General features: G+C 47.7%; 1 protein-coding gene and 1 long non-coding RNA gene across 5 annotated transcripts in view; one reads left to right on the top strand and one right to left on the bottom strand.

Moving 5' to 3' along the window:
* Positions 1-21,147, bottom strand: part of NHEJ1 (non-homologous end joining factor 1) — a 79,311-nt gene that overhangs the window by 39,635 nt on the left and 18,529 nt on the right. The window lies entirely within an intron of this gene.
* Positions 1,768-14,095, top strand: LOC309844542. The gene is made up of 4 exons (XR_014300749.1): positions 1,768-2,008; positions 5,366-5,476; positions 10,303-10,346; positions 10,700-14,095. It is a non-coding gene; the product is annotated as an uncharacterized lncRNA (long non-coding RNA).

The raw sequence follows: 21,147 nt of genomic DNA, 5'->3' as shown, positions 1-21,147 counted from the left end.
AGGTGGAGGAGAAGAAAAAAAAAAAATGGGGGGGGGTGGGCGCAAAGGAAAAACCCAAACCTCAGTTGAATGTTTTTCCACCACTGGAACTAAACAGCAGAACAGAAGAAGAAAAGTCCAGATGCAACCAGTTTTCAATTAGGGCCTAATTAGAAAGGAAAGTGGCAGCGCTGTTATTACAGATCCGGGGAGGAAGAAATGAAGTCAATGACTTTAGTTTGGGCTGAGCTGTCCCCTTGAAAGCTGTGATGATTAGGGGAACAGTTATTGGTGAGAGAGGTTGGAGGGGAAGCAGGGAATGGGAGAAGAGGGCCCAGGGCCGGAGGCATCGTGCCAGTCCCGAGCCAAGGCTGAGTGTCCCAAACACCCATCGATCACCCACCGTCTGCAAAGCATTGCACAAAGGGCTATAAGGAGAAACAGAGACCCTTCTAACAGACACAACTCTAGCATTTAAATACCTTCCCCGCTTTAAGTACCCGCCTAGAAACACTCAGTCACTAGATATGCACGGATGCGTTGTCAGAGAACATCCAACCTTGGCTCCTTTCTGGACACCAAGTCCAGTCTGACCACTCATGCGGCATCTCTCCCGGCTCCCCTCGCATGTCCAGACATGACACAGACAGAAAAAGGAGCCATCGTGAAGCACAATTCCCAAATGAAGTCTCAGCCGTCAAAGAAGCCAGCCCAGGTCTGCACCCTGGCTCGGGTGGACCGAGACCCTAGGTCAAGATAGGGACGCTCAGAACAGCTGGCAAGGCCTTTAATGCTTTCTTCATCATCCCAGCGGATTCCAGCCCATTTTCTAGGTCGAGGCCCTACTCCCTGAGAATAAGCAGAAAGGCACCAGGGATGGGCGTGCTCCTCCATGGCTATAGGAAGGAAGGGGACACCTAGAGCCATTCCCTGTTTGCAATGAAACAAAGCAGTCTGATTGGTAGAAGCACGAAGGGCCTTCTTCCCTTGGTCTGGGGTACCTTCTCCCTTGTTGATTTAGTTCAGGCAACTTGGAGGAGGGACAGGAAGGGCTAGGGCAAACATGTCACAGCCTGCAGTGAATAGGGCCAACAGAAAGGAGAGGCAAAGAAGAGAGCTGAGGGAGAGGAAAAGAAGGGAGGCCTCCCTTCCCATCCCACAACCTGGGCTCCATCCAACACAAAGTTAATTCCTAACCTCGGCTCACCACCCTGCCCACTGCTTGCATGATTTATCCCCCTATCTGCCTGCATCGCCTTTACAAGCCTCCTCGCCCTGCACACCATTATAAAAGCTGTCTGTGCTGCTGGCTCGACCTGGCCTGGCCCGGGCTCCCGCCACAGCCACCCTTCCCCACCCTTGCAATTTACAAGCCTTCCGCCATCATGGAAATCTGAAATCCCACGAAAGAACAGTAAACATCACAGGGAAAAGAAAATACCTAGCCAGGCCGCGCTGGACAGCAGAGTCACAAATGGACAGAGGTCTCTGAGCCAGGCATGAAGGCGTCTAGGCAACAACAGGGAGCTGGCCTTCACGCCCGAGCTCAGCTGGGTAAGAACAAAGAGATGTACACACAGATGTGCCAATCCTTCATGGGGCATAGCCAAGCATCCTGGTGCCCTGGGAATTCCCAGGCTCGAAGACGCAGCCAGAATGTCAGAGAAACTCACAAGTAAACACAGGTGTCAGGTTTAGAGACCATGTGGAAAGGTGAATATTTTAAATAACGGAAAGAAGCTAAATATCATTTAGACCACAAATGAAGTCAGAATCAGCTTTGTCACCTTCTCGTGGGCTCCCCTGAGTGGGAGTACGGTGTAGGGGAAAGAGCAGGGGCTTGGGGTTCAGCTGAACGGCTTCGAAGGCTAGCTGCATCGCACGCATATGGGCCAGCCGCGTGACTCAGGCCAAGTCATTCTCTGAAGCTCCGGTTTGCTCTCCGTCCCATGGGAAATAACAACTCTTCAGAAGGCTGTGAAGAGTAACAAGATTTACAGACAGAGGGCCTGGGCCTGGCATTCAGCAGGTATGAAAACATTGCCCTTATGATGATTTGAGGTATTAGACATCCTAAAATGGGGGACGGGGTCTATAACTTCCCTATGCAAATTTTAGTCCGAGTTAACAGGTTCCTCCTTTATTCCATGCAAACTTTCCCTTTCTAGACCGGCTTCCACCTTTTCATCTCCTGGCCAAAGTAGTCCCCTGGGGGTGTATTCTTTCCTACCTATTGTCTTAAGGACCCTTGTCCCTTTGTCTCCTTGAACTCCTATGACCCAGTTCTGCTCCTGACCCTCCTCATCGTCATTGGCTCCTCCAGCCTCAGTCTATAAAGGTTCTTTTTTCTCTTCATTTGCCTCGAGAGAACCTGCCAGCACCCACTAGGTTCCACTCTTTTTGAGAAACGCCAGAACGCCCTATCACGGCAGTCTCAGCCAGAAGGCAGGGTCCATACCTTTCCTGACTAACGCAGGGAAGAAAGGGACACTAAAGAATTCTCCACGAGTCTCTGGGGCTCCAAAATGCCCTGCCCACGAGGTGGAGGGCTCCCCAGAGCTCTGTTATTCACTTGGGGGTAGGTAGTGGGAGATGGAAGGGGGAGGGGTAGGGGGAGGGCAGGAAGAGAAGAGAGCCTTGATTCAGGGGCCAGACTGAGTCCGCCACAGGCCAGGCTCCACTGAGGTTTCTCGGGTGAAACACGCCTCTGTGACGGCTGTGCCTGTGAAGCGGATGGAAATGCCCATAAAGCCGTATCAAACCCTCGCAGAGAAGGACAGGGATATATATAGAACCAGGAACCAAAGGGGCCACAGGGGATTCGGGCGGACAGCTCCGCCCAGCCCTTAAACCCGCCCCAGGGAAGGGGGAGGCCCAGGGAACAAGCTCAAGGAATGAAGGTTGGAGACAGCCCGGCGGGTTTGGGAAGGGAGTGGGGAAATTGGGGGCGTCAGGGACAATGCTGGGAGAGAGCTAATGGCTCAGCGGGGGGAATCAGTCAGGGTGGAGGGAACCACAGCCACCGAGCCTCCGAGTTCCAGTCTTAACCCTGCTTCCTGCCCTCGGGACAGTGCCCTGCTCCTTCTCAGAACTGGGGAGCCTTGACGGGACTGGCTCGTTCATCCTCCGCTCTCCCCGCCAGCACGCCCCAGTTTAAATTCGTCCAGGGGCCAGTGTTCTCCCTTCCCTACCACCCTCTCCCCACTTCCAGCGCCCGCCCCCAACAAGAGAAACTGGGGAGGGGGACAGGCAAGCAAAAGAAATCTATCCATAAGAAGAGTGTCCTGAGACAATAAAAGTGTCCTCAGATGGGCATCTGTCCTCATTTAGGAACACGCTGACGGAAAGCAAAAAGAGGCTGACAGAATGAGGCGAGAGCCTCGGAAACCATGCTGCCTGGTAGAATCAGGCCCCAAAGGAGACACAGGGATGCCAGGGACAGAAAGCAAACGGGCTGTTCTGCCACTCTGATTGGCTGGGATCCCTCTCTGCCCACCAATCCTCTTGCCAAAGTAGGACGGTCAGAGGGACAGATCCTGGGTGGTGGGGAACTGGCAGACTTTAGCCCTTAGAGATTCCTTCCCTGAGCAATGACGAAGGTAGCCAGTCTCCCTCTCCCTGTCCCCGGGTCAAAAGACAATCCTTCTGTCTATCCATCCGGAGTCTTTCCCGGAGCCCGGGCAAGCATGACAATGTTTTGGCGCCACCTGCTGCCCGTTCCTGATGCATGCATAGTTTAGATCTTAAAACCGGATGAACCTCAAATTTACCTTGAATTCCTCCTAAGCCCTAAAGGAATAGAACCCAAGAGAAGTGCAACCATAACTTCCACCAAAGGGACCATTCTGATGTAGCACAATGGACTGGTGCCCCGCCCCTATACTGCTTCCTGGGACCGATGTCTTAGGAATCCAATAGCCAGACCCCCATCGCTGGGTGTCAGGTTGTCTTAACAGCCATTAGTCTGGGAAGTTCCTTCTCCCAGCATCTTGCTGACTTGAGAACAGTGAATACTCAACAAGCCTTATCTCTACTTAATAAATTCCCTACATTTTAAGTAACATTTTAAAATTATTTCTATATTACCCCGTCTGGGTTTTCTGGGGTTTAGGTAGACATTCTAATTTTGCACCAAGATGGCATGATCCTTTTGTCATCAAACAGCAGAATGAAAACGCTGTCACCCAACAGCAACACCTTCAGTATTCTGCACAGCGTTCTCATTCCTGGGGCCCTCACTATGGTCTGGGCAAACATGTTCATAAAGCATAAAGCTCATGGAGAAGTCGGTTCATCTCAAAAATCTAAACATTTGTTCATCCACTTAACAAATATTTCTGCAGTGCCTACTACAGACCAGGCACACATTGGAGGGGGGGGGGGGGAGTAAGAAGGTTTCTGTTCTCACAGAGCTTCTACGGCAGCACCTTCAGCCTGATTGATGAAGGTCGGCTGGCGATCTCTCTCGCTCATCTCACAGAACACCTGTGTGAGCAGCGAAGATCAAAACCAAAAGTATGAGCAGACTTCGTAAAGAAACGGAATGAAGAAACGCGGAGAGGGCAGAAAAGACTGGATGTACAGAGGGGGTGAGGACTGTGTGCAGAAGAGTGGTTAATATGCTACACCTGTTGGGAGGGAAAGACGCCTGAAGAATTCTAGGAAGGGAGTTTCCAAGCTTCCCTGGTCACATTCCAGGCAGGTTAAAAAAAAAAAAAAAAAAGTCTTCTCTCTACTTCAACTATATCCTATTGCTATAACCCAAGTTCATTCTTTCTCACAGACTCTTGAAGGAAAAGCAGAAAAGTTCTTTACCATTCTGCATGTACCAGTTGTTCATATTTAAAAGAATGAGCTACCAATTGACTCTCCGAATTAAATAATCCCATTTTCCTTGGATACTTTTTTCCTTTTTAAGTTCTGTTTCCATTTACTATTGTCCTGCTGTTCCTCTGGGCACAAAAATCCCACGCAACTTTCAAGCACGACACCAGAATCCTAAGAGGCCAACTAGTGCTAATCTATGATGGGAGGGCAATCTCGCGCTCTCATGTCTTCTTTCAATCACAGAACCCAGGATTATGGTCATCATTTTGAATACCCAAACTTGCTAAAGACTGTATCACAGTTGAGAGCTCTTACTAGTTAAGTTTTTCAGGAAAAAAAAAAAAAAGAAAGAAAGAAAAGAGTCCATCTAGGAAGTAGAAGGATACTTCACAGGAAAGAAATTCTAGTAAATATGATATTGGACTAGCTAAGACATCTGACAAAAGGGAAGGGAGGCATGGTGGGTAAGCAGGGAGTCCAGGATGGGCACGGGGGGTGGCTCTATGGCTCGCTGAGGGTTATCGAGGGAGTCACAGAAAATTCTCCTTCACTTTCCTAGGTTCATGCTCCTCTCAAGAGCTCCCCACAGAGAAGGACTTTCTCCTGCATCCCCACCTCTGCATTGGGCACCCAGTTTTATTTAGCATGGGACCCTCACCTTGAGCTACAGGTACGTCCACACCTGTGTCCCCTACTCTTCCAGGCTGCGTGGGGCCAGAATCATGTCCGTTATCACTGAGAACCTCACAGTGCTAGTCTCCTACTCCCCGCAGGGCCTTGTACAAGAACCTAAGCCCAGTGGCATTCAATAAACACTGGATAAGGATGATAACATGAACAGCCATCCAGCCCAGTGCCACTAAGTTGTTAGACCAGTTTAGGATATTGGCATGAAAACTCCTTTTTCCCTTGGCCCAGACATTTACTCTTAAGGTTTGCCTCCTCCTCAAGAGACTCCAGGAAATAGGGTTAGTTTTAAGTTCTAGAAACTCTAATCATTCCTGTTTTCTCCGAGCGAAGGGCCTAAAGGAAGACGGCAGATACCTCATGAATATTAATGAGCCTCTGCGGTCACATGAATATTAACAACACCCTGTGGCTTTCGGGAACAGCAGCCCAGCTAGAAGGCCTAATATTAACCTTGGCTAGGCCCAAAATGTGTGAAGAGCATATGCCCATAGGTCTCCATGGGGAGTAAAGAGTGCATGGCAGAGCCTAGTTTGGGGGTTGGCCCCTATGCAAACACTGGGCACAGAGGCAGTTAAGAAAGGACTAAACATTGTGCCCGTGTCCCTGGCACCGAGGGCTCTGTTAGCTGCTACCCGGGCAGAAACCCCAGTCCTCAGGCTTCACAGAAGTAAGGATGCAGAGACGTCCCGTGCAATGCAGGGAGGAACTGGGTGGGGGTGGGGAGGGCACTGATACAATAGCTACAATGGAGGATAAAGGGAAAGTTCAAAGTCAGTTCTCGTTGGCCAAAAATCAGAATCAAACAATAAGGTTCAATTAGGTGACAAAATGCACCATTAGCAGGTCACATGATAACAGTAAGGAAAGAAGGATGGACTGTGGTGTTTCCAGGCCCACACCTCCCACGAGACTAGTGGACACAGAGGCCAACGACTTGGGTTTAAGAAGAAAGATGTTCTAGGCCTGAAGAAGCAGGAGATGGGAGGGATTGGGTTCTTTTAGAACCCGATTCTGAACCCAGGGATTCGGGAGCTCATCAGAGAATGATGACTGCTCTTAAAAGTAAATTTTATAAAAGTACCATGAACCAGAGTCAACTAAAGAAACCCATGGAGCCCTGGTCCGGTCTCAATTCAAAACCTTCTATGGCCCCTGACAAACGTCATTAAAAGTAAAGGCAGGTCGAGTGGCCTCCTGCACTGGTTGGAATTAATGCTAATAATAAGATCCTTGCTGTACTCACACAGCAAGACAGTCGGCTTAAAACTTGAAAAGCACCCCTTTACTCCTCTGGCCTGGTCCTACTCAAAGGCCTTCACCCCTTAGCTCTGTGTGAAAAGTGGTCCCAGCCCCCTTCGCACACCCTCCAGAGGACAGAGAGGCCTGTGGGCCCAGCCCAAGCCAAGGCGGTGAGAAGCCACACCTAGGAAGCGGGTGGGGACCGCGCACGGGAGCTGTGTTCTGTCACACAATTACCATATTATGTAGCTCTAATAAAAAGAAATACTTGAAGTTTTACTAGTGCCATATAATAAAGTATTTATAGAATCCGGGGGGTGGGGGTGGGCAGAGGTAGAGACTTGGGAGGGAAAAAGGAGGAATCGGAATTGTTAGCAGGAGCCCTGGTGAGGACAGCTCCCAGGACTCATCACACAGGTCAACTTTGAAGTCCGCAGCCTGGAACGTCCGGCCCGCTCTCGCCAACCTAGACCAAGGCGGCCTACAGTTCACCCCCTCTCCTAACCCTCTGTCTCTGCCTTCTTCCCAGCTAACAGAGAAAGACACAAGGAAGTGGGAGGAGGAGAAGGACAGGATGGCAGAAGCCTGTAGCTGGGGACCAGAGGAAAGGGGAGACAGCTCAAAGAATGAATGGAATGTTCCATCCTGAGGCCCCACTCCTAGGTCTCGGCATCCTCCATACCTGACAGTTTTGAAACTTGAAAAAACAGGGGTTTCCATCCCTGCATGGGCCCCTCCTGCACACGGCCCACCCCACTCCCAACCACGCTCTCCACTCGCCACCGGCATGAGGGCAGCGCGCTCCACACCTTCCGTGACCACAGAGCACGCACCCATGGCTGCTCCCACACACCCCCCTCCACATGCATGGGCCCTAAAGCCACAGTGCCTTACACACACACACACACACACACACACACACACACACACACACCATGCTCACCACAACACGCTCCTCCCCACGAGAGCTCACTGGTTGCCCGGCCTTCCCGGGCGTCTTCCCAACCTGAGACACATCCTAGATAAAAACATTTTCAGAGTCTATAACCCTCTTTAACATTTCAAAATTTTCTATTACCCAGAAAATCTCCCCAAAGAAAGAGAGCAGTGAGGGCTGTGGCATTATTACAGAGGAGACTATAAACAGAACAAATATAGAGTGCTTTATTACAAGGCAGTGTGGGGCTGGTGGCTGGCTGATTACAGGGACACTCCCCAGAGCACTGTGCAGTCCCAGACCTCAATAAAGGCCAGACGAGAGCTGCTTTCAACTGAGGGGCAATTGGATCCAGGGCCCCCCCCTCGAATCCCTTCAGATTCCAGTCCAGGATATGATACCTGCCTTGGTTGAAGATAAGAGGGAGAGCAAACACAATCTAGGAACAACCGCGCTTGGCAAAGAACTGCTCAGCTATCTTCTCAAAGGCAAATACAATGGTTGGGGTATGGTTGGGGTTTCTTGAAATCAGCAGAGATCAAACTTCAGAGTTTTAAAAAAAGCAAGAAAAAACCCAACTACAGAAATCAAGAAAAAATTGATAAGATTAAAACCCAGGCATGTCAGGGACAGTGCAGAGTGAGGAGAAGGACTAGGTTAGAAGGCCGGACGGGAAGCAGCACGGCCCGAATGGCTAAAGCAACCATATGACGCCTAAAATCATAGAAGGAAAGAGTGGGAAATCCACAAGTCCTCTCTTCTGAGCTCTGGGCACACAGCGTCCCTTCCTGGGTGACTCACTGTGGGACCACCTTCTCCCCTGCTTCATGTGGTGAGGGCCTCTTTATAAGGAGACACACCGCGAGCCTTCTCCTCCGTCCCTGCAAGCCAGGAGAGTTGCGTCACTGACCTCCACACACACTCCCTCCCTCCTCTTTCTAGCCGGCCACCACACAAGGGATCTTGTCTTGTGGTCCCTGCGATCCTTTCATCTGGGCTCCAAACCCACTGTCACCTTGGCCCTGAATCACTCCCCAGGAGACACTGGGAAAACATTGCTGGACAAAGAGCGTCTGGGTCCCCTTATGGCTCGAATTTACTGGTCCCTGTTGGTGAGAGAACCCAGGCCATGCTCTTCCCTGCCCCAAGGCCAGGACACAGGAGTAATTTTGAACCTGGCCTTGTGGCCAGCTCTGCCTACAGACTAGGCTTCCGCTGATCCGGGCGATACCCGTTCCTTCCAGCTCCCAGGAGCTGAAGAATTAGAAAGGGCTGAGAGGCAGCCTGAAATGTTCTAGCTCATCCACCTCACTGGCTCAGTGGCTGAGAAATGGCCAGAGTTGGAAGAGGGCCAGCAAGGGTCTCCCCAGGCCCCCCAGCTCTGTCCTCACCCCACTAGACTGTCCCGTTCTCAAGGCAGCCCCGAGGAAAACATTTTGGCAGCCGAAGAAGATCAGTGTTTCTCAGATCCTTCTCCAAGACTGAGGATTCCCCTCCAACTGTGTCTCAGAGACATTTCCATGTCTCACAGTCCTGATGCTTTTCCTTGCCCTGCGATGTGATGGTAATTCAGTTTGATGCTTGGCCCTGTATTTTGGCAGGGGGGCAGGGGGCAGATTAAAGAAGAGTTACAGGAGTGCTTTTTTCCTCTCTGAGTAGCCTCTCTTCTCAAATATATTTCATTAGAAATAATAGCAGGAAGAAAAGCTCTATGCTAGAAAGTGAAAGGATGAGGCTCTGGTTTCAATAGCAATTACTTGCGGGACACTGCACCTCTTAATTTCTCTGAACTAAGCCATTATTCCTCTTTACCTGGAAGCAGCCCTAGTGGAGTAAAGAAAAATAATAATAATAATTATGTCGATTTGTGTCTTCTTTTTATCTGAGTAGGTGATTGACATATTTGTGTTGAATTTTTCTCAATAAAGTCTGCTCATTTCACTTGCTAGTTAAAAGAGAATGAAATTAAACAACAAAAGCAAAATGTCTCTGCAGAATATGTAACACACCACAAAATGTACTGAGTACCCACAACAAGTTAAATAACACTGATAATATCCCTGCCCTTGGGGAACTTACCCCTGGGGGGGTAAGGGGGAGCAGGGAGCCAGATAAATAATTATAATGCAGAGTGACAGGGCCTATGAGAGCAAATAAAGGGACACACAAGAAAGGCAGCTAAATTGAACTCAGAGGGCCAGGGAAAATTCCCCAGAGGAAGTGATGTCTCTGCTGAAATCCAGACAAGGAACAGGAGTTATCCAGGTGAAAAGGTCTGCTGGTGGTGGCAGGGACTTCCCAGAGGGAACACCATGTGCCAAGGACTAGAGATAAGACAGAGAATAAAGGGCTCTGGGAACTGACAGCAGGGATCTGTGCCTCGAGTGTAGATTTAGGAAGGAGGGTAGAGGGTAGAAGTGTGGATGAGGAGGGAGTGTGGCCTAGCAGAAGAGTGGGAGATGAAGCTGGGGGAGGTAAATAGAGACCAGATCATAAAGGGCCTTAATGGTTTTATTAAGGAGGTTGGACTTTATCCTAAGGTCAAGAGGGAGCCACCGAGGAGTTTTAAGCAGGGACACGTGATAAGATTTAATCAGCAGCTTCTACCTGGTTTCTTTTCCTGATTGCAGATCCCTGGGGTGAGTGGGGTGTTAAAAAGAGAAGAGGCACAGAGGTGAGTCTGGGCTTACTTCTCTTCCTTCTGTCCTTCAGCAAGGATGGAACCTAGCAGGTTCCCACTCCCCCTCTCCCGGAAATTCTCCAGTCCTTTAAATTCCTGGCTTACTTTCCAAACAGTCCTCTCTCTCAGTGCCCTATTGCTCTTTCTGGCAAAGACAAACCTTTCACTGCGTGGCCAGTCCCCTCCACCCCGCTGTCCTCCAGCCCTGGGCTGTGAGCCCCCATTCTCCAACTAGGCCTGTCAAGTGACCCTGCCAATATCCCACGGTTCTAATCCAAGGCCCAGCCCTTATCTCTTACTTGAATTCCACCAACTCTGCCAATATTTACTTTTCTCCTCAATCCTAGATCTCTCAACCTCTGGAAACAATTTGGTGGCCTCCTAACAGAAGACTAAGATAATGCTGACCAAACACATGATCGATCTGTATAAGAAAGACCTCATATCTAGACGAAAATGACGGACTGGTAATTGAACCCTACGGAAAACATCCCCTCCTTTTCTTTCTTTACCTCAGTAAGTCATCTAGAGCTGCCACTGAAGACTTAGAATCACCACCCTGCAGGAAAATCATCCAGGCTGTTAATTTCGCCTCTTGGCTATACCACTTAGCATGAAAATCACCGAACCTTGGCACCAGGAAAGAAACCTCTAATCAGTCAGTTCGAACTTCCACCCAAGCACTGGAGCTCCTGGCATGACCTGGCAACTGAGATCATATTGTTCCTTACTGCCTGAAATTTCCTTGAGAATTCCTTTTTCCAGGTTCACCTGGTGGCTCCGACAGTCGGGCGTTAGACTCTCAGCTTCGGCTCAGGTTGGGATCACACAGTTGTGGGACGCAGCCCTGCACTGGGCTCTGTGCTCAGTGTGAAATCTGCTGGAGATTCTCTCTCCCTCTGCCTCTGCCTCTCTTCCTGCTCATACTCTCTCTCTCTTACTCAAAATAAATAAATAAAATCTTTTTTAAAAATTCTATTCCTCCCCACGAACAGGTTCAGGACCTCTATGTCCCTTAAGAAATAACTCCAACTCACTGGGCCTTACAGTTCTAGAACATTGCTATTCAAAGTGTGGTCGGCAAACTGGGGCTGCTCCATATACTCTATGCAGCTAGCCCATGATGAGGGAAGTGTGGAAATTGAATAAAATAAGCATTTACAAACTCTCGTTGCAATTTGACATCACCGTGACATCTGGACACTTGGTCAATAAGACTGCTCTCAGTGAACAGGGCACAGAATGGTCTATGTACTGTTGAACTTGTCACATCAGTCATGCACAGTAAGACCATGTGCCAGATTACTCTGAGACGCACTGTTCTAGAAGGTTCCATGGGAAGAGCAGAGGGTGGGTTTGGGGACAGGAGGCTACCTCTTCCTTCTTTCCCCCTTTCTGGGTACAATAGGGTGTGAATCCACTGCCTCAGAGGAGGAACAGGAAGCTTCCCCCGCTAAGCCGCTGGCTGCATGGGGTGAAGAGGAGGGCAGGAGTTGGCGGCCAGGTTATCAGGCAGTAACAAACTCAGCATCCAAGCACGCGACTTCCAGCAATGCAAGGAGTTTCCTTTGTTTTGGGAAAACAAGAACTGCAAGAAGCCTCTCCTTGACACGTTCTTGCCTGGCTTCGGGAGGAGCCCAACCGGCCCTCACACACAAACAAGACAGTCCTGGCCAGCGACAGACAAGCCGGTACCCTGACCACAACCCCTGTTTGCTTTTCCTTTTCCACCACTTCCTCAGCTGGAGGGCCACTGTGGGGCCATAGGTAGCTGCCAGCCTAGGTCACCATTCAAGAACGTCACCCCCAATGACCCAATACCTACTCCACGCGACACTCTGACACCCTCTCCACAGCCTACTCTCTCTCCCCTCGGGTGGTACCTCGGGTCTGAGACCACAGGCTCCTGGCCCTTCCCTAGAGTTACAGATAAAGCCAGAAGCCTCAGAGCACCATTCTGACAGAGGCCATGGGATGCTCTAGCAAACTATGCTGTTTTAACTCTAAAACCGAGAAGATCGGCGTCAAGTGCTCCCAAAGAATGACACTTGAGATTTTCACAGAATATTCTAAACAAGTATTTTTGTATTACTTGAACAGAGTTGATTATATTAGATCCTCAGCTTCAAGAACCCTGTTATCACCAAGACCAAGATCTACATAAAACAATGTATCTCTTTACGCAAGATGTTGTCAAAACTGAATTTCTAAGTAGCTACCAAGGGAGCCTCGGACCAAAGAGGGAAAAAACCCAACAACACTTGGGAGCCTCCCTCCTGGGGTTTTCTAAACGGAGTCAGGTTGTCAACCTCCCAGATTCACGTGGACGTGCCTTTTAAGACCAGCGACTTCAGGACAGTTTCTCTGAAATCAGGGAGAAACCGGGCTAAGCAGGTTCCACTCAGACATTAAATCACAATCTAAAAATCAAGAGCTTTGGGGTCCAGAAACCCTTCTCCCTTTCTGGTTAATCAAGGGTGGCTCTCTTTACCCTGATGGCCCGGGTACCCAAGTTTCTATGAAGACTTATTTGTCCAGGAAGGGGAGGGGGACTCCCCCCCACTCCAGGCCCCCTTCACACCAAAGAAGGAGGAAACAGAATAAGCAAAATAAAATTCATAAAGCGAAGCAGTAATTATGGTGTGGTCAACAAGAGGCTGTCCTCAGGCCCATCATTATGTGGCTAAATTTAACGCCCCGCGCGGCCAGGGGAGCCGTGCGCCCCGGGCACCGTGTGTCCACACAGACGCCAGCTCTGCCACCTTCGCCCGCTCGACAGCCGCCAGGGCTGCCAGAAAGCAGGTCACAGTTTTTTTTATAGTCTGTTTACCAAGATGCTGTTTTTACTGCCGAGGTTTCTCTCATTTTATCTCTTTTTTCCCTTTTCCCCAAACAGACTGGCCTGTATTTTCTGTCCTGGCTCTTTTTTTTTTTTTTTTCCTTCTTTTTTTTCTTTCTCCCTCTCTCAGTACTATTTTCAGAACTCTAATTTTATATGGTATGTCCCTTTTTTTTTTTTTTTTTGGTAAATATTTGCCATGACTAAGCCAGGCACATCCAGTTTAAAAGGCTCCGTCCCACAAAACATCGGGTCTTTAATGATATGCATCTCATTAGTTTGCCCCATGAAAGGGGGTATAGAAAAAAAAAAGGCAACTTACAGACTCTCTCACTTTTTACATCGAGAGAGACCTATATTTATATACGAGGACACACAGTGAAAACGGACATTCTGAGCCCTGATATGGGGCTGGTACAAGAGTCACTTGATTCGGGCTTTGAGGCCTGAAAGAGGAACGGTTGCAGGAGAGACAGGTTACTGGTCTGAATCCCACTGCTGGCTGATCCAAGTGGGTCTGACTGGGTCGGTGTAGCTAGAACCAATCCTTGGGACCATGAGCAATGAGGGCTCTCTAGACCCAGTAAGCAGAACTCCGGGAAGTCTTCTGACACTCAGTTTCCTAAAATGGGTGTGAGGAAACGAAGAGCACAAAAGGGGCCGACCCGTCTCTTGTCCACTGGCGGATGGAGTCAAGTAAACTATAAACTATGAGAGTGCGGACAGAGACCCCCTCCAAGACAGAACTTCCACACCTCCACTCACCACCCAAAGGGCTTCTCCAGCTGGGCAAAGCCCGAAAATTGATGGCAGGTTTTCTTAGTATTCGTGTTAGGTTCAACGAAAGGGGTTGTAGGGCCCTTGTAGGGCACTGAACAAAAGGCAGGACCTCCAGTAAGCCCTACCTGAGTACTTACTTGACTGCTTCTAACCCAGCTTGATCCTCTAAGATGGTTAGAGAAGGCCCCGCTATCCAATGTCAGGGGTGTTACACAGACAGGTATATGGACTGGAGAGCCCCCGAGTAGCGGTTCAAGCAGCATCTCAGAGGAAGTCTGTACTTTGTACGGGTTACCAAAGGTCTGGAGTCCCCAGTGCAGTTTCCATTAGTCCAGTTAGGGATAAATGACAAATGCTAACTAAAGCATTTGTTAATGCTTTAGTTAAGGGTTAAGCCTCTGTCTTCAGCTCAGGTCATGATCTCTGGGTCCTGGGATCAAGCCCCGCATCAGGCTCTCTGCTCAGCTGAGAGCCTACTTCCCCCTCCCTCTCTCTGCCTGCCTCTCTGCCTACCTGTGATCTCTGTCAAATAAATAAATAAAATTAAAAAAAATAATAAAATTAAATAAAATCACAGGACACCGCTTTAGAAATTAAAATGCTGGTGTATTGGGTTATAAGGCTGGGGCTGTATCAGTGATGAAGAATAAAAGGCAGAGAAAATAGCAAATGACTTTATGGGAGAGTTCCTATATACTGTGGAGAAAACTAGACATTCATCCCTGTCCTACTACATCACTGCTTTGGCATCGTGCTAGATACATTGATAAATGGACACTCTTTCATTCTCATTTTTTAATTCTATACCACTCTTCCCCTCTGCTAGTACATCTCCTCCTCAGACCTCATAAAATAATTACACAACAGTTTTTCTCGAATGGCTTACAAGAGCCTAGAGGTGTGCAAGACCAAAGGTTGGAAGAAAGCGATGTGGAGGAAGAGAGAAGGCCATCCTCAGGGCAGAGCTCTCTAGCCATGGACCCGGTTTTCCATCTCTTGCGTAAGCGGAATCTCCGTAACGCTCACAAACGGGTCTCAGTCTTGCCTACTGCCCACCTAAAGTTCCAAGTGCGGCTGTGTAGCATGTGGCAAGGCTATGGGGCATGATGGAGTGACACTGGACCAGAAGGTCAGAGCCCTGGGTCCTGGTGTCAAGATCTACCACTGTCGGTCTACTCGAGAGTTCTTTTGTCTTTGTGGGGCCTAATCTCCTCAAAAGCCCAACAAAAAGGTTCAATATATTCTTAGATTGATAAAGTCCCTACCAGCTCCTCAAATCCCATGGCCCTAATCTTCTCTACATATATCTGAGATGCCACAATTGCCTTCATTGAGGGACTCACCTCAGCCCTTGTCAAGACTTGTAACTGAATCTCATAAGCACTATATTTACAAACAGGAGGACAGGTCGCTTCTGTAGATAGCTAATCTCATCTGTTTCCTATTGATTCTCATTTACCTCAATATCAGAGCTTAGCCCAAAACTGGGGGGAGATGGGAGAGAGTACTCTGCTGGGAGTATTGAGGTGTCCCTCCTTTGGTATCCACTAAATTGCACAACTTCCCTCTGTTCTTCCCCCCTGCTGCTGAGGCTGGGCAAACTGAATGCTAAGACCATTGTCAGTTATTCCTTCTTTAGACCAAGGGGTACCGCCATCCTGTCTCAAAGCTCCGCCCCATTCCTAGCTTCACCCATACCAAACTGGAAGGGGTTCTGTGGGGTCAAAGATTCTCCATTGTATGGCCTCAGAGCTGCTCAGGCTTCCAGGGTAGGAGTAACAGAAAGCAAGGAGCTTTTCAAGGATTCCCTCAAACCACCACACATAGGAAGAGCCTCTCAGATTGTGTAACTGAATAAAACACCTAGCTCGGCAGCCACACAAAATCCTTTCACACTCTGAGCTCAAGATTCGCCTCTTCCAGAAGTACCTCTTCCAAACTAGCCTGCTACGGAGCCCAGAGCCCATCCAAATCAATCTATTTTTTCTCCCTCTGTGCTAACACAGAGTTTGTGTATTTGGAAAATCCTTTGCATATATGTAAGTTTCAGTGGTCTGATCTCCCCCAAAAGTCCATCTTTCCAGGGCAGAAACCATGTTTTTACTTTCCAGCATGATTCCACAACGTTTAATATTCTCAATGGTGCTTAAAACGTCCCATCCACATAGAGTTTAAACTTCTAAGTACAAAATCAAATACAGTGAAGATCTCCCATACAGAATGGGGGAAAAAATTCTTCCTGAGACTTTCTGGCAATTTCTCCCTTGATGAGCCCCTTAAGGCAGATAATAAGGATGCCTGTGAATCCTGACGTCTTGTTCTGCACACATCAGACAGCTAACGTGCTCATCTGTGGGACTCAGTCTCTCACTTTTCAGTGTGACTCACTGTCCAAAAGAAAGGGAAGGCCATAATAAAAGAACAGAGATAAAGCTAAAGTTATGAAGCCGACACATCAGGAAAACTTAAAGGTAAATCATTTGATACCTTTGTCTTCCCTCTTTGTTTCTATAACCAGAGACAACATTTACCAATGTGAGAGAATCTTCCAAAGCCAAGGCCTTTAAGCTACAACCACTGGTTACTGTGTACTTCCTGCCTACAAGGTACTGCTATGATAAGTGAGGGAGTAAAGACACAAAGTGACATGGGAGCTCAGAAGAGGCAAAGAACATGGCTGATACTTGTACTTGTCAGTTTCAGCTGATACTTCTACTTGTCAGTTTCGCTACTTCCATCCTTAACAGAAAAGTCACAAAAGTCACAGGACCATCCAATTCTCTGTTTAAGTCAGTAGAACTAAATGTCCTTGGGAAGGACTTTAAAATTCTTAACTGAAAAGGCTACGTCTCCTGGGGAAAGAGGATGGAAACAGGCAGAAATCAAGTCATCTGCTTCTAAACATCACCCATGCCTTCCCACCATCTACAACTCTCAGAGGAAAGATTATTTCTCCCCCCCCGGACATGCAGCTCCGCAGCTCCCTGTTTTCACATGGTTGTCTCTTCACTAGCTTAAGTCTGTCCCTTTCCAGTGGCTTCTCCTTTGCTTTCAGACACACATGCATCTTTTCATCTTCAGAAGGGGCTTTGCTCAAGCCACCGGTAGCTCAGCAGCTGGCTGTCACTGCCTTTTCATCGTGCAGCTTCTCTGGGTGAGAGTTCTAGACTCATTGTCTTCATTGCCTTATCAACTGATTCTCTGGCTGCCTGCAAATTTGCAGATGCTGTCCAAGATCACAGATGGCCTATGGTCTTTCTTCGGACGGACAGGCACCCATCCTCTTTCCCACATGTGGCATTGTGGGTCACCTCCAGGTGGCGGGAAGAACATGGGACTTGAGTAAACAACTAGGAGCAAATCGGGTGAGCTGACCTGAAACAAACTACTTAGCCCTTGAGCCCCTGCTTCTTTATCTTTAAAATGAGAATAAGACCACCAACCTCATAGGTTTGCTGTAAGGATTAAAAGTTATAAGTTAGATGAAGCACCCAGCCACTGTGTTTGGCACATGCACAGATACGCGCGATTAACCATCTGTTCCCTTTTCTTGGTTAATTTCTACTCTGTTCAGATTCTCCTCCTATCTGCTTGCACTTCCTTCACTGGCTCCTATGACTCCTTCCAATGAGAATTGTTCCCCAAATCTCATCCACTGGACTTTTGTTCTTTTCTCTGTGCTCTTCCCAGCCAAAAAAAAAAAAAAAAAAAAAAGAAAAGAAAAGAAAGAAAGGTCCATTCTTGTAATTTCAAATATTTCTCCTCTCCATTTCTATAGGTTTTCTCAACCAAAGCTTCAACACTACTGTGTCATCACTTCCCAGAGCACTGCCACTTGTAGGTCCTATAATCAATTTAAATCCAAAATGTATGGGAAAAAGACTTTCATCTTATATTTTTAAACAAACTCAGATTATATAGAAGCCATCTTTATATATAGAGAGAGAGAGACTAGAGCACTGTTTAATCATCATAATGAAATGAATGGACTTTTATGAAACCCTTCCTCTACCAGGGGAAGAAGAGAGAGACTCAACTATGTGGATCTCGCAAAAATGCTCCAGAAGTAGTAGAAGCTTACAGTTCAGGCCGAAGGAGGCTAGATGTTTGCCAGAAATAAGATCTCAGTCATCACTGCCTCACAGCTCAATTCTGAACTAAGCAGATTTCTCAAACTGGAAATGAGAATGAAACCAAATGAGAGACTAATAGTGGATTCAGTGGAGCTAAGCAAACAAATAAAAACCAGCTTTCATTTCAGGAGTTGGAAACTTCCTTTCAATGAAGTAAACTATACAAGCCCCCAGAACAGTGTCTGGTAAGCTGTGCTAGCCTGTCGGGATCTAGATACAGGGTGCATACGCAATCCAGTTTTCCACAGACCCCTACAAATCTCTGTTGTCTTACACCCAGACCACATATCTACATTGTACGTCTGTCTGTCCCCTGGAGGCATCTGTGTGAGTAACACTTGATTTTGAGGCTTTTAGGATATGAGAATTGGGAAGCTGATCAAGTCCTTCACTATCAGGACTCCCAGAATCAGAAATCTATCTCTTGGCTATGAGTAATTTTATCCCATTTGTATTTTTTTTTAAAGATTTTATTTATTTATTTGACAGAGAGAGAAATCACAAGTAGACAGAGAGGTAGGTAGAGAGAGAGGGGGAAGCAGGCTCTCCGCTGAGCAAAAAGCCCGATGCGGGGCTCAATCCCAGGACCCTGGGATCATGACCTGAGCCCAAGGCAGAGGTTTAACCCACTGAGCCACCCAGGCGCCCCTCCCATTTGTATTTTTATATTGATTTCCTTTTTGTTTGCCTCAGGTTTTTGATAAGTTTTCTTTTGAAAGTATAAGCCCCTATAATACCCTATAATTGGAAAATCAATAAGGAGGCCTTTTAATATATTCTGGGGCCAAAAAGAAAAGAGGTGGTAGCCACTGGTAGTGGGGTTCAATGGTGCCTACAGGAACCACACTGAAAAAACCCCAAAGAGGAGGCAAAATTCCCAAGAAATGTAGCTGAGAAATACATGCAGCCATCCCTTCCTCCCTGGAGATCTTCATTCCAGAGCTCAAATACTGGTGGATTTGTGCTTTAAATAAGGAAAACCATTCCTTTGTATGCCCAAGATTAGATTTAATTGAGCCCCACCCATGGTTTTCCTAGTCTGTCAATAGGACCACTATTCTTCTGCTCACATAGGCATACCACCGACAGCCTAATCTTCCCAAAGATCGCTTTCATATGTCAATTCTCCAGCCAAAACTTTCCACGGCTTCCCACTATCTACAACAGTAATTAATAACTGCAAGAAGGAAGACCCCAGCTCCTTCTTGGGAGATGAGCCTGTTTGAGAGTCACAGCATGTAATGATAGATATTCATAACTGCACTGAAAATAGCAAATAAATGGATTCCCAGTGGGGAAAAAAAGCTGAAATACATTTACCTTCAGAATACACTACCAAACTTCCAGCCCAGCATTTAAAGCCCCCAAACAAACTAGCCTCGAGTTCTTATCTTGCTAACCTATTTTCTGCTAATCCTCACCCATTCATTATGACTTACACCCTTCACCCATGTGTTTCCCAGCTAAAATGCCTTCCACCTATTTCCCTAGCAAAACCCCAAACCAACATGAAAGTCCAGATCAAGTCCTGCCTTTTGCAGGGAGTTTTTCCAATGACTCCACAACTATGGCCCTTACTATCATTCATCAAGCACAGCGAGCTCTGGTGATTGTATTATCGTCCCGTGTATGTCCACAGAACCAGGCACCGGACACACGTCCAACGCTGAATCCGGGAAGAATGAATTCACTGCAATTTTCTCTAGACGGGAGAACGGATGTACATGATGAAAGACAGGACAGTCTCACGCCCCGAGACTTACACTGCTTTACAATGCCCATGAGGGATACGGAAGAAACATACACCAAGTCCTGTATCTTCTTCGACATACTGAATACCAGGCTTGGGCAGCCCTGCTAACTGTGGAGGAAGAGCCCAGGGAGAGGAAAGAGTGAGGAAAGAGGAAACTTACTAACTTGCTTTTGGCTGTATGACTAATGTTCTTTCCAGGATTTTGGTAGGCTCTCCTTCTTTTGGTTTTTGAGATATCTAATTTCTTTACTGGGTCTAAAAGAGAGGCTTTGGGGGCTCTCAGGAATAAAAGATTCAAGGTTTGGGGCACCTGGGTGGCTCAGTGGGTTATGCCTCTGCCTTCGGCTCAGGTCATGATCTCAGGGTCTGGAATCGAGCCCCGCATGGGGCTCTTTGCTCATCAGGGAGCCTGCTTCCCCTCCACCACTGCCTGCCTCTCTGGCTACTTGTGATCTCTCTCTCTGTGTCAAATAAATAAATAATATCTTTAAATTTAAAAAAAGACTCAGGGCTTATAGTTCATCCCCAAATTGGGACTATCTCCCATTAAACAGGCGGCTAGGAGAATGGCAATCTGACATTCTCTCCTTAGGCAATTCTCTCCTTAGGTTACTCGTCTAGTTGCCCCAGGGCTATCTGGGTCTTAGGCTACCAACAGGTGATGAATTCACAGCCTATTTGTAAGATCTGGAAAATAAAGAGAAGAAGGAAGTTAAGATGGCCTCATCCACTCAACAAGTATTTACTGAGTGCCTACTGTGTGCAGAGGCACTGTTCTATGCACTTTGGATAAACCAGGGCACAAAATACCCATCCTTGTCCTTGCTCACCTGCATGTTCTAACAGTGGGGGAAGATACCATGAACGATGAATGTAAGGAAATAAGGAAATTTTCCTATATGTTGGAAGATGAGTGCTACGGAAAAAATTACAAGTAGAGCCGTGTGCTGAGGGGCAAGGATGTGGCTTACAGTTTTAAACAGGATAGTCACTGTAAACTCCATTGTGAAGGTGACATTGGAACAAAACCGCATACTGTATTTTAGACACATCTCTCCTTAAGAAGTAGAGCTTAGTTAACCTCCCCTTTGAGTGTGGCCGGAACTTGGTGCTTCACTTCCAACGGAAAGATTACAGCAAGAGGGTGAGGTGCTGTGACTCCTGGGATTAGGTTATAAAAAGGCTGTCATTTCCATTTTGGTCTTGGGCTATCTCTGGGATCTTCTGCTTCAGAGGAGGCCAGGACCATGTCATGGGAGCAGCCCTGTGACAGGGCAATGGCACCTCCAG

The sequence above is a fragment of the Mustela nivalis genome, assembly GCF_964662115.1.
Source record: "Mustela nivalis genome assembly, chromosome: 11".
In the NCBI taxonomy this organism is placed as follows: Eukaryota; Metazoa; Chordata; class Mammalia; order Carnivora; family Mustelidae; genus Mustela; species Mustela nivalis.
This window is presented reverse-complemented; position numbering and strand designations above follow the sequence as displayed.